This window comes from Anabrus simplex, chromosome 2 (assembly GCF_040414725.1).
Source record: "Anabrus simplex isolate iqAnaSimp1 chromosome 2, ASM4041472v1, whole genome shotgun sequence".
NCBI lineage: Eukaryota > Metazoa > Arthropoda > Insecta > Orthoptera > Tettigoniidae > Anabrus > Anabrus simplex.
In genome coordinates, this window is record NC_090266.1 from 22,376,935 (window position 1) to 22,390,579 (window position 13,645).

General features: G+C 39.6%; 1 non-coding gene across 1 annotated transcript; it reads right to left on the reverse strand.

The window, feature by feature from the left end:
- Positions 1–5,770: 5,770 nt before the first annotated feature.
- LOC136865050 (U6 spliceosomal RNA) lies at positions 5,771–5,877 on the reverse strand. The gene has a single exon (XR_010859438.2). It is a non-coding gene; the product is annotated as a U6 spliceosomal RNA (small nuclear RNA).
- Between the last annotated feature and the right edge of the window lie 7,768 nt (positions 5,878–13,645).

Consider the following 13,645-nt stretch of genomic DNA (forward strand, 5'->3'; position numbering starts at 1 on the left):
GCGGCCGCGAAGACGTAGAAGTTACACTCGATCACATTGAAATTCTGCGAAGACGTCGCAAGTAAAGTTTCTAACGCGTCGTGGAGAATGAAATTTTATAAAATTTTCTGCGACTAAATCGTCATTGTACAATATTTACGAGTGTGTTAACTGAGTGAAGTTACAATAGAAATTGTGAATTGAAGTGTAATTGGGGATACAAGTATTTCATTTACCAGTTGACGGTATTGTGGACTTTGTCATTTTATCGTAATTTTGAACTTTGTCATTGACTGCGACAGTTTTCTAAGACATTGCGTGTGATAAACTAAACTTCTAATTGAAGCAGGGATATCAAAAACCTACTAAGTCCAATTTTTGGTGAAATTGAGTTCCGGCTGGTTGGGGCTTTTTAATGTGTTCCGCATGGGTGGAAGGCAAGAATACCCTATTTCCATCATTCATCCGCATACAGGAGGTGTTTCTAAAATCCATGGAAAGCAAAACACCTCTTACTCCATGGAATTAGTGAGTTCTTGCTTTCCATACTTCATTTCCAGGTAGATGGCTGCACTATCACATAACCAGCTGAACAGAGATTGGGTTAAAATGGAATCAGATTAACGTTCCTGAAGGAAAAAAGTGGAAATAAAAGGATAAATGAAGGTAAATTGAAGTGAAACAGTATTTAAAGACTTAAAGCAGAGGGCAATTAGAGAACCTCGAATGTTTAATATGATATTGTATTAGCCGAAAAGTTGAACATTATCACTGCTGAGATGTGAAATAGGAGTTTTCTTCTCGTGTATAAATGTTATATATAAATATACAATTTAAATAAATGTGTTAGTATTAGCATTTGTAATTTTCTAGGTGCAAAAAGCAGTGCTCTACTAAACACCCCGATGGAGTAAAGCAACACATTATTGAAACGAGACATTCCTTATATCACAAAGTAAAGTAATACGACATTCGACATCCCTCAAAAATAAAGTCCATGTGAGTAAAACTGTGAAAAGTACAATATGGAGTCGATTTAACGTCCTGATACCCAATACAACTGCATCTTTTCCCACTCAACAAAATTACAACTCACACTTGCCACTAAAAATAGAAAAGCAAAAGGACTTACAAAATTTAATTAATTTTACTTCGGAGGAAAGTAGAATGCATTACAAAAAACTGTTTGCTGAGAGTAATAACCCTGAGTTACAGACTAAACAAGAGAATGAAAGTGAAACAGAATAACTGTAAAGAAAATCTTTATTTGTGGTTTTATTTATGTATGTTGGTATAATTGAGATTAGAGTATTTAATGGATATCAGCCTCACGCTGTACTCTGAAATTTAAAAATGTAACAATGCTAATTTTAAGTGTGAACTTTCATATTCTATCGTTTTATGCGGTAGTTATGGCATACTGGTACATTTTCTGCCACATTTTTTATATTTCATTATTTCATACACTCCTGAAATCAAAAACCGCCTAACTCCGTCATTATTTAATTCTAATTATAGCATTAAATATCATAAACACTTAACTTATGAAGCGTTTAATTGATAAAGAATATAATTTTACTTAATGTGAGCACATAAACGCATTAGATTTAAAAACAGTGAGGGAGATTATCAGTTTGTTTCTCTCTCCTGTAAAATTAGATTTACTGGAGTTAGTGAGTTTTTTATTTCCCTGCTTCAATTTATGACCATTTAAATGACTCTGAGACGCATTTCTCCTATACTAGTACAATTGTGAACTGTGTGAGATACTATTCCACTAAACATTCAACAAATAACAGGGCTAGATGTGACTATATTTTCGTGTATTTTCTCGAATTTCGATTAATACCACGAGAAACTAACTGAATGTTAAGACATTTTATGGCAATATTAGGTCGTGCGGACTCGTGTTATGCAAATTCAGTCATAAAATCTTCTTAATCTCTGAACATTATTATTCCAGAGACTGTTGTAGGGGTGTTATTAATGACACTTTTACAAGTGTTTCTTGGCTTGTGATGATTATTCTACGGTCGAACCTAAGACATAATCAGTGACTATTACGAACTGTGACAGTGTTCAATCCTTATTCTATAAACTGTGTGTGTGAAAACTGTGTTTGTTTGGAAATAACTGTAGGTCATTACTTCATTAACTTGACTTAAGAATCATACTGTAGCACAGACGTATTCAACATCGTAAATCAAAAGTGAGAATACGAACTGTGCATTGAGACTTGTGTCAGTGTATAACACCAATCTTAATGATAATTGAGAGCTCTGTAGTCCATTATTTTGTGCCAATTGAACTTTCCGTGTTCCGACATTACCTTTGAAAGAACATAGGAAACCTTGGCGAAGTATCCTGAGATTCTACTGTGTAGAACTTCATTTCCAGTGTGGGATTAACGTGGTTTCTTCGATCATGGTCCCATCGAGGGACGTCGACGAGGGATATTAACGTGGCGTCTTCATTGAACGGACTTGTCACGCTGCTGGTGCTGAGTTCGAGTCTTGACTGCACGCTGCAGAAATTTCCAATCACCAAGCCACAGGACAGTACTTCACCAACACTTATAAGCAGATTCCAGGTGATATAAGTGTTTTTTATATATTTTGAGCAATTCCAGTTAGACACTAACTGACTTTTAACAAAGCACTCGGTTAATCATAGTGCTCCATCCAACAACAGAAAAGTGCTTCGTGTGGATTTCAGCTCGCTATTCCTAATAATTCAAGAAGGCTTCATGTCTTGCTTTTGAACTGTAAATTCCTCTTTAAAATCATTTATAAAAAGTAATTTCACGTAGATGAACTCTAGGGTTTGCGTAAAGCAAGTGCACTATTTTATTTTTTTATAAAATCAACGTAGATGATCTGTAGGAGTATACAGCAAGTGATCAAATATTTTTTATTTGAACTATCAACTTATTCATGGATGTGTGTGTAAATATTTTGTTTAAAAATCTTAGAAAAACTGTAGGTTTGCATCACAAGTGATGGACTTATTTTTTACGCAACCTAGAAATTTGGTTGAATGACATTCTATGTGCAAAGTGTTATTTTGGTATTTAAATTCATTTAAGAGATCTTAGATGAACTGTAAGGTGTTTACGATCTCAGAATACAAGAGCATCGATATTTTATTTTTGCATTTTTAAAAATAGTAACTGTTAATTGAATTTTGACGTTTCAACTGCAGAGTGATTTACATGAATATTTTTACTAAATATTGTCAAAAAGATTTTACCAGCTATTGTTCGCCCTGCGAAACTATCCATCTCTGTACCAGGTCCAATAAGTAACCGCAAACTTCCTGAGATCCTACCCATGCTTTGGCCCCATAATCATTTCCTGATACAATATGTAGGGTGAGTGCACGGAGTTCTGTCTCAGGTTTGGAGGCAGGGGTGGTAATGGCAGAACTGTGATGAAACAATTGAAGGGAAATCTTTCACAAAAGGATTTAAATAAAAATTACAATTTACCTTAGGATATATGTTAAATAACAACAGTTTTCACAACGCACAGGGTCAGAAGTCCTCCTTATTTAAACTTGCTTCCCAAAATCTTAAACTAATAAGATGCTAAGGAAAGAAATATAATTAAATCAGCAACGCCATCACTTGGTGGCATATAATGAAAAGACAACCGTCTTCACGCAGGTTTTACTTGAGACAGGTGAACACGAAAAGTCCTTTCTGTTTCAGGGTTACTCGTCAAGAGGGTGACGGAAGTAAGGAAATCAAGTATTATACAATGTCCATGAAATCCGGGGGATGCTTGCCTGCTGGAATAAAATTTTTAACCATGACCTGACCTCCAACTTTTAGATTGGTGAGGTTCGTCCACGGTCATACCTCATTTTTCCTCTCGGATGAGAGGCCTTAAGATTATTTTTACCTCTTCTACACAGATCCAGGATATTCTCTGGGTCTATTGTCTCTAGTAGAAGTTCATTGATTGGCCACAAATTGGACAAGGGAGTGTTGGGAACGAACTTAAACATAAGAGATATAGGGGAATACTTGTGTGACTCGTGAACAGCCGAGTTAAAGTCTAATGATAACCAGTGTAAGGAAGTGTCCCAATGAGAATTATCTTCGTGGTGGAGAGCAATCAGGGAAGATCGAAGATTACGATTAACCCGCTCAGCTAGAGATGGCTGTGGGTTGTACGCAGACGTTGTGACATGTGAGATAGAGAAATCGAAACAGAACTTACTAAATAAATTAGAGGTGAACGCCTTAGCGTTACCAAAACAGTATATTGACAGGGTCCAAAAGATGCAAAAATAGTATTGAGACGAGAAATAGTGGACTGAGCAGTGGCAAGCCTATTCGGAAACAGCCTTGAGAAACCATCCACACACACGGATGAATTTATTCCCATTCCCTTTAGATTGAGCGAATGGTCTGACGTGATCGACGTATAATCGCTCCATAGGGCGAGATGCTTCATATGAACACAATACTCCTGCATTAGTAGACAACGTGGGCTTGCTAATCAAACATGACTTACATTCTTTAACCAGTTCCCTAATCTCGCCGTCGATATTCTTCCAGATATGCATTTCCCTTGATCATTTCTCTACTTTTGAAGATGCCAAGATATCCCCAAAATGGGGCCTTATGGTAATTCTTGAAAATCATAGGCAATAGAACAGCTGGAACAACAATTTTCATATTCTGATCGTGCCTCGAAGGGTAACCTAGAACCCATTCCTCAAAACATAAGGGACAACATGTCCCCGAGAAGAAAGAGTTTCCAAAATAGGAGCCAGCACCGGACCTTCACTTTGGTTTTTCGCTATATCATGAAATAGCAGTGGCATCATGGAATTTATACAAGGAGGTGTGAAACTGGAAGGTGAAGGACTTTCCTCCGGGTCAACAGAATCAGAATCGCCGGAAAATATTCGGCTTAATCCTTCCGCGAACACATTCTCAGATCCACGAATGTGTCCGCACGTCAAACTCAAACGCTGAAATCCGAATCTACCAGCGGGCGATTAGCGCAGTACGACGGGGCCTAGCCAAAACCCAGCTCAGAGCGTGATTATCCGTCTCTAATTCAAATTCACCATGCTCAAGGTAAAGACGAAATTTTTCTAAGGCAAATAGTATGGTCAGTCCTTGTAACTCGTATATAGAGTACTCGGCTTCTTGAGATGACAAGGTTCTAGACGCATAGGCACTTGGCCGCCTTCCGAGTTCAGATTCCCGAAGAAGAACCACAGCGACAGCAGATGACGAGGCGTCTGACTGTACAATGAACTTCTTGGAGAAATCTGGCATAGCCAAGACCAGGCCGTTACAGAGAGATAATTTCAGATCCTCGAACGAAACTTGCTGCGACGGCCACCATTCAAAGTTGATACCTTTCCTGCGGAGAAGGTTTAGGGTGCCGCCCTATTAGCGAAGTTGGGGATGTATTTCCTAAATAAATTTTCCTAAAGAAATTCACTGCGCCGATGAATCTGCCAAACCCCATGGCGCAATAGGCCCGAAGGACCATGGACTACCAAGCGACCGCTGCTCAGCCCGAAGGCCTGCAGATTACGAGGTGTCTTGTGGTCAGCACGACGAATCCTCTCGGCCGTTGTTCTTGGCTTTCTAGAACAGGGCCGCTAGTTCACCGTCAGCTAGCTCCTCAATTGTAATCACATAGGCTGAGTGGACCTCGAACCAGAACTCAGGTGCAGGTAAAAGTCCCTGAACTGGCCGGGAATTGAACCCGGGGCCTCCGTGTAAGAGGCAGGCACGCTACCCCTACATCGCGGGGCCGTCAAAAATTAAGTGGAACGCTTCCCGATTTTGCGTGTCATCCTTGCGCAGGGCCCATGCTAATCTTCTCTGTATCGTTCCAATTTTAGAATATGTACCGCCGATGCGAGTACGCCGATAAATCTAGCAGAAATCTGTCTACGCAGCAGGTATTAATGGCAATTAATATGTCACCGCTGCACATCAGGCGACAGGTATCTGACCTGAGTTTCCTCCACGGGATCTTAAATGGGCATTACCGCTCGGAACATCTTGTCTCACTCTTCTCTCTCCGCGTTCCTTCCCGCTCCACCCGAACCAAAGACCTTCTCCACATTCCCCACACTCAGCACTCAATACTTCAACGATCTTTCCTAATCCGCCTCCCGACACTCTTTAACAATATTAACAGGAGACAAGAACTCGATATAACATCAAATAAAAGTGTATTCGAGAGGTGTGTAAATAGCCTCTTAAAGATAAGTTGATGTGAAGGGATTATACCGCCATCTTGACCCACGACGACTTGGCTATGAATATGGACATTCTTATGGTTTTCGATTTGGACAGTTGTTATTAGTAGGCTGTGTACCTGATCTTGTTATATTTTGTTATGTTTGTTATATTTTATTATGAAAGTTTACGTTGGTTAAATAGTCTGTTGGCAGTGCAAGTGAAATTTGCTCAGTGTAGCTGTATCTTGTGCTTTGTGAATAAATAAATAAATAAATAAATAAATAAACCCCTTTAACATCTTTGGGAGGTTTGAAGTTACGCATTGCATGCGTTCTGGAATAATCGACTGAAGCTCCATCACGTGACAAAATATGCCCTAAGAAGTACACAGATAGTTTGGCAAAAGGTACCTTCGACAATTTCACCGTCAATCCAGCTTAACGAAAGCGTTTTAATGCTTCCTCAAGATGAGCTAAGTGTTCCTCAAAGGTCTCAGAGAAAATAACATCATCTACTGTAGACAGTGATACTGAAGTAGTATAGCTATACCAAAACAAACCCCAAACCCCATGGCACTACAGCCCTTGAAGGGCCTTGGCCTACCAAGCGACCGCTGCTCAGCCCGAAGGCCTGCAGATTACGAGGTGTCTTGTGGTCAGCACGACGAATCCTCTCGGCCGTTGTTCTTGGCTTTCTAGAACAGGGCCGCTAGTTCACCGTCAGATAGCTCCTCAATTCTAATCACGTAGGCTGAGTGGACCTCGAACCAGCCCTCAGGTCCAGGTAAAAATCCCTGTCCTGGCCGGGAATCGAACCCGGGGCCTCCGGGTAAGAGGCAGGCACGCTACCCCTACACCACGGGGCCGGCAGTAGTATAGCTATACGGGTTCTAAACCACCTCGTCAGCATGTTTTGGGCTGAGTTAGCACCCTAGGTCATTGACCCCTAGTAGTGTATCTATGCGCGTTCCAATCCGAGGTCATTGACCACTAGTACAGCAGTAGTGCAATGCCTATTCGCGGATGTTGCAGTTGGAATTCAAGAGGACAAACTGGGGCAAATATTCATTTATAGGAAGGGGAGTTATGGATTGGAATAACTTACCAAGGGAGATGTTCAATAAATTTCCAATTTCTTTGAAATCATTTAGGAAAAGGCTAGGAAAGCAACAGATAGGGAATCTGCCACCTGGGCGACTGCCCTAAATGCAGATCAGTATTGATTGATTTTGAGCTTACCTAACCTCACGGTCGCCAACTTGGTGGAGGCTAACCTCACGTTTGCGGATAAATACCATTCCCGGCGCCATCTTGAGCAGTAGGACAATGGGGATCCTCGCGACGCCATATTCAGTAGTAGGGAAATGGGATTCGCGTAAGAAAGCACACCTAAGCTCATGAAGGGGCCTGACTAGACAGGGCCTAGTTTTACGGTCAGATGCCCTTGCCGACGCCATTTTTGAGGGCCTAACTACACAGGGCAAAGTTTTACGGTCAGGATGACCTTTCCGTCGCCATTTTCATCCTCCCCACCAGAGGGGGCACATATTATCTAACCTAGTTCAATGGCCAGATGCCCTTCCCGACATAATCTTGGAGAGGCGTAACTACACAGGGCCCAGTTTTATGGACAGATGCCCCTCCTGACGTGATCTTGGAGGGACCTAACTACACAAGACTTAGCGGCTCAGTTTTACGGTTAGATATCCTTCCTGTCCGCCATTTTGGAGGGGCCTAACTACACGGACGCTTCTTGGGCCCAGTTTTACTTTCGGATGCCCCTAGCGTTTCTATTTTGGAGTGTCTAACTACACAGTGCTATCTGTGATTTAAAAGAGGTGAGCTTAAGGCTTTATGTCTCCATCCGACAGACTACTTAGTTGTGCACTTGGGTTACTCAGTGGTCTGCTCATGGCTTTACGTATCCATAAGACGGGCAAGTAACGTGATGTCACAGTCATATCATTGCGTACGAGAGCAAGCCTAACCACACACAGACGCCATTTTGAAGGGCCCTATCCCTTTAGACACTATTTTGATGGGGTCTGCCCCAGTTTTACTCTGCTTAAGTCCTTACGTCTCTATCCGACGGAAAATTAACGTGACGTTACAGCATGAGTGATTTTAAAAGAGGTCAGGGAGCAAAGGTATGGGAATCGAACCTACCTCAGGCTGCGAACTAGTGGCCGTAGCCTTCAGTTAGGTACTATCTTGGCATTTGCCTACAAGCTACGATGTTCTAAGGATAAGTGAACCCCGTAATACGTTTCGTAGCAGAGCCTGGAATCGAAACCGGGCCTCCAGGTGTAACAGCTAACTACTACAGAGGGGGACAAGGTTCATATTCTTCAGTTGTTCCCCGCTTAGTAGCCTCTTACGACTGCAGCCTGTTGTCATAAATGCCCTCTAGGTAATAATCTAAACCTCCTACACTGCACGGTCGGTGCGACATTTTTTATCTGTTTAATTTTATAACATTCTCCTTCCTACTGTCTTCGTTATTTCATAGAGCGTGCAGGGAAGGTGCAGTGTAGTACACAGGGTGTGTCATTTGCTGACACTAATATTCTTTTGGTAGGCTCGACTGTGGACTCTGTTAAGGGATGTCCAATCTAGTTGAGGAAAGTCGAAATAAATAAATAAATAAATAAATAAATAAATAAATAAATAAATAAATAAATAAATAAATAAATAAATAAATAAATAAATAATCGTTTAGCCGCAGCTACCGCGTGCAGATATTTTTAATTTCACACCATCTGGCTACCTGCTTTGTCGATTTCAGCGTTCTGATTTTGGCTGTGTGGTTACGGACACACGGTTATGAGCTTGTATCCGGAAGATAGTAGGTTTGAATCTCACTGTGGCCAGCCGCTAAAATAGTTTTCTAAAGTTTTACACTAGGCAAATGCTGGGGCTGTACCTTAATTAAAGACACGAGAGTGAGCTGGCTGAGTTGTTAGGGGCACACAGTTATAAGCTTGCATCCGGGAAATAGTAGGTTCGAACCGCACTTTTAGCAGCTCTAGAGATATTTTTTCCGTGGATTCCTATTTACATACCAGGCAAAATGCTGAGGCTGTACCTTAATTAAGGACACGGCCGCTTCCTTCCTACTCCTGTACCCATTGTCGTTATAAGACCTATCTAGTTAGGAAAGTCGAAAGAAATAAGCTACCGTGTGCAGGCATTTTTTTAATTTTACACTAACATGCCGACATCTAGTCGAAGAGAGATGTTTCTAACCTTCAGAAATCCAACCGCCTCTGCCGAGTTTGAACCCGATATCTTGCCATCCGGAGGCTGACACTCTACTACTAATCGACAGAGGCAGGTATAATAATAATAACAACAATAATAATAATAATAATAATAATAATAATAATAATAATAATAATACCGAGACAGTAGCTCTGCTGTTAGGATCACCGAGTTGTAAGCTTGTATTCGGTGGTGGTGATAATTGTTTTAAGAGGAAGTAAAAGTAGAAGCAAATCGAGGACTCAGCTAAGGGCGCCGTCGTCGTCAACCCGTGGTGCGAAGTTAAGATCCCCTGGGGAAATTGAAAAAGACGCAATATATAGAAGGAACTAAACCAGCCGTGCGGACAGGGATGCATACAATCTTTTACTGTCTACCCCTGCCCATGCCGTATCGTGTGAGCAAAAGATAGGAGTGGAGTGCACAGAGTAGATACAGCTTAGTTGCTCGCTCTGTTCTGATGTGTTTTTATCAGTGCATTTTTATATTATCGTAAAATTGAATAATTATTATTGGTTATTCATTAACGGCAGTGAACAAATATCTATGTGTGTGTAAACGTAGAGGTGGTCACAAGCCAATGTACTTGTCTATCAGCTACTGAAACTGGTTTTCCATGGTTCCACTTTTTCATACCAGCAAATGCTAGTCGCCCGCGCTGAATAGAGTTTTCCGAGAAGGAGATGGTCACAAACCAATGCACTTATCTATCAGCTACTGGAAATGGTTTTCCTTGGTTTTACATTTTATGCCAGGCATATGCTTGTCGCCAGCCCCTGAAGGCAGTTTTTCGGAGAACAGTTACGCAAAGTCACTTGCTCTGTTTAGCTGTGTTTATCAGTGCATATTTTATTTTATCGTAAAATTGAATAATTATTATTAGTTATTCGTTAACAGCAGTGAACAAATATAATACCTAAGCGTATGTAAGACGTGAAGGCAGGCCGGAATAAAATGTGCACATCGTTTTATTAAAGAATGCTGACGGATAGTGAACTTTGATCGATACGTGGATATATAAGCGGACAATCAATTCTCCCCCTCTCTTACTTTTATCGAAGCAGCTTTCACGACATGTTGAACTAAGGTAAGCACACGTGTACTGTTTGTAAACAGAAGTAAAACGAATTATATATTTACGACTTTTTTTAGAAAATCATCATTATTGCCATCATTATTGGTGATTGTTATCTGCTGTCTACTCTATCATCATCGGTGACTGTTATCTGCTGTCTACTCTTATTTTTTTTTTAAATCTGGTGGCTTGATTTTCTACATTAATCTGAAAACGTAAGCTGATTTTAAACGTATAAAATATTACTTCTTTATTTTGTTTTCTTTTTAGATATTATCTTCATATGTATAAAGAGGACGCATAATATCAGAGCGACAAAGGCCGCATAAAACGTTTACTGATCTACGTCGCTGAAAGGGATAGGGTGGTTTGCTGTATCAACTTTCAACGATCTCAGAAATGACTGGGGAGGTGCTTTGCTGTATCCAATTTCAACGCATATATCATTTAAGTTTTAAATGTGTGTTTTTATCTTTTTATATTCAATTATGCGATTGTTAAAAATGGTCTAATAATAGTATTTGATTTTTAGACATTGGAAAGGATTAACAATCTGGGATGGATTACAGGAACACCTTCACGAAGACCAACTGATCTCCCTGTTAATGAAAAATTTAGAATAATTTCACATCGGAGATTAACTACAAGATTTGGTGATAGAATATTGTGTACCCGCGAAGACTTTAAGGTAATTCTACCTAATAGATTTAATGCGTTAACAGCTTGGGAATTACAAAATATAAATCAACGAACAATTACCATGTTATGCCGTTGAATAGGAAACAACATATTAGCTATTCCTAGTTTTGTTGATATTTAATTAACGCACACATAGCATGAATTACTTTTATTATTTTAATGCCATGGCATCTAATTGGGAAACTATTAATTCATATTACTCATCACATATAATAAGTGGTATTATAAAAAATTAATTGAATATTTTAGATCCAAATTCTTTTTTAATATCATGCTATAATATATTTCAATGCCTTTGCTGGCAAGATGTAGTGTTTAGAGTGCACTATGTCTTCTGGTATGGGCTATATCAAATTTGTTACTTTCGTTGACCTGTCTCAGTCTCATCCTTGGCTTTTACAATATGAAAGAGACTGTGGTATGAGTGATGCTAGTAATACTATTCCTTATGCAGCCAGTCCCTGTTATGAATGATGTGAAAATATCGCTCTTAGGGTCTGTTGTTGCATGCATTTCAGTGGGCTTGGCAGACTGATCTCTGTGAGGAAAGCAACGGGAAACTACATCACTCCTCATTTTCCTAGTACGCCTCTTCAGTGACGCCTAGGCTATTTATGACAGCTGTTGGCGGAGTTGCAGAGGATCAAACCAGCCTTCGGGCTGAATACCCAACATACAACATACATACAATATATTTCAAGGAAAAGTGTTTTATTTGTTAACTACGCGCTTAGGTTAAATGCCTCACTTGCATGTTCATTTATTCTTTTTAAAGATAATGATGAGAATTCATGAAACTTTTTATATATAATCGAAAATGAGAGATAATATTTCAGAATGGTTTCGTGAACACTTTGCAGACGAATTGCCTGCCAAATTTCAAAAGTTTGAAGAGGTGCGAGCAATAAAATTCTACAAAGTACTTGTCATCCTCAGATTAATGTCTGCAAATTTAATTCATTAAATTCAGGTAGACAATATATCGAATTTCCAAAAGCCATTGCAGGTAAAAAAGCTGGTATCAATATTCAGAATAATGAATAATGATGACTATGACTTTCTATCGTGTGTCGCGATGGCATTAAAACCAGCAAGAAGTAATCTTTCAAGAACTCCACGGTATGAAGATATGATTATTGAGTTGCAACATACGTTAAATATTGACGATGTTTCTTCTTCAATGGACTTAATTATTTCCAATATTTCATTTTCTGTGTTCGGTGTAAGCGGAGAGAGTATTGCAAGACCATTTCGTACAGCTTCTTCTCCAAAACAACACCATATTGCACCCGTCCACCTCCCGAGTCCCAGACTAGCATTTATCTCAGGGGTGTCGGTTCATTATTTAAATCATCAAATATAAATATAACGGCATAATAGAACACGGGGATGAACGGAGCAACTTAAAATTAAAAGGGGGAAGGCTCGATTGTAACTTGAATTTAAGGACTCCATGATAGGACTAGGAAGTGACTGTTACTTTAAAAAGGGCATCATCTAACTACAATAAAAAGATTATGAGAGTGGTTTCCTTTGAAATAATTTGCCAGAAGGAGCGGTTTATTACGCCATTTGACGTATAAAACTTTGATACACGTGGCAACAATATTTGAATTTACACACATGTTACATATATAAATCACTTGCCATACCGCAAGTGGTATCAATATCTTGCTGCGTTGCTTCTGAAATAAAATGACATTTTGGAGGTATAATTTACGGATCGATTCCATTTGAATCGAACCGTTGTTCAAAGATATAGCTTCCTTCTATCGGGAGCCCGAGCATAACCCATGTTACGGTCGGCTTCCCGATTTAACTAAGATGATGTACTCCGGCTATATACATTTTTCCGAGACCGGTACTCGGACTGGGTAATGTTTCTCGTGAAGTGCGAAAACTGGATTCCACGGACAGTCCCTATCTTACGATATCCAGCTGATGCCATACCAATGAATTAGCATATACATATTATTTACATGTGATCTGAATTGTCACCAGTTAGCCTCAGTAGACTACTGACACAGATGAGATAACGAGAAGCGGTGGGAAATACCGTGCCAGTGACCCCCCTCGCATCGCGAGCGAAGTAAACAAACACGCAAGTATGACTGTAACATCGTCCCATACGGAAACCGTACAATAAAAAGATACCAAAAGACTCTAATATTATCATTCTCATTATTCAAACATACGAATAGAGGGATGTTGTCACCAAACAATTTAATCCACGCTCGTCACAATCTTCATGAAATTATCATCCTCGAAATTATTATTATTATTATTATTATTATTATTCAACGGTTCCTGGCACTGTCACGTTTGATTAATATCATCATTATTATGCGGGATGCAAACACAAATGGTTATTACTGTTATTATTATTATTATATCCCTCTCGTGGTTATTATT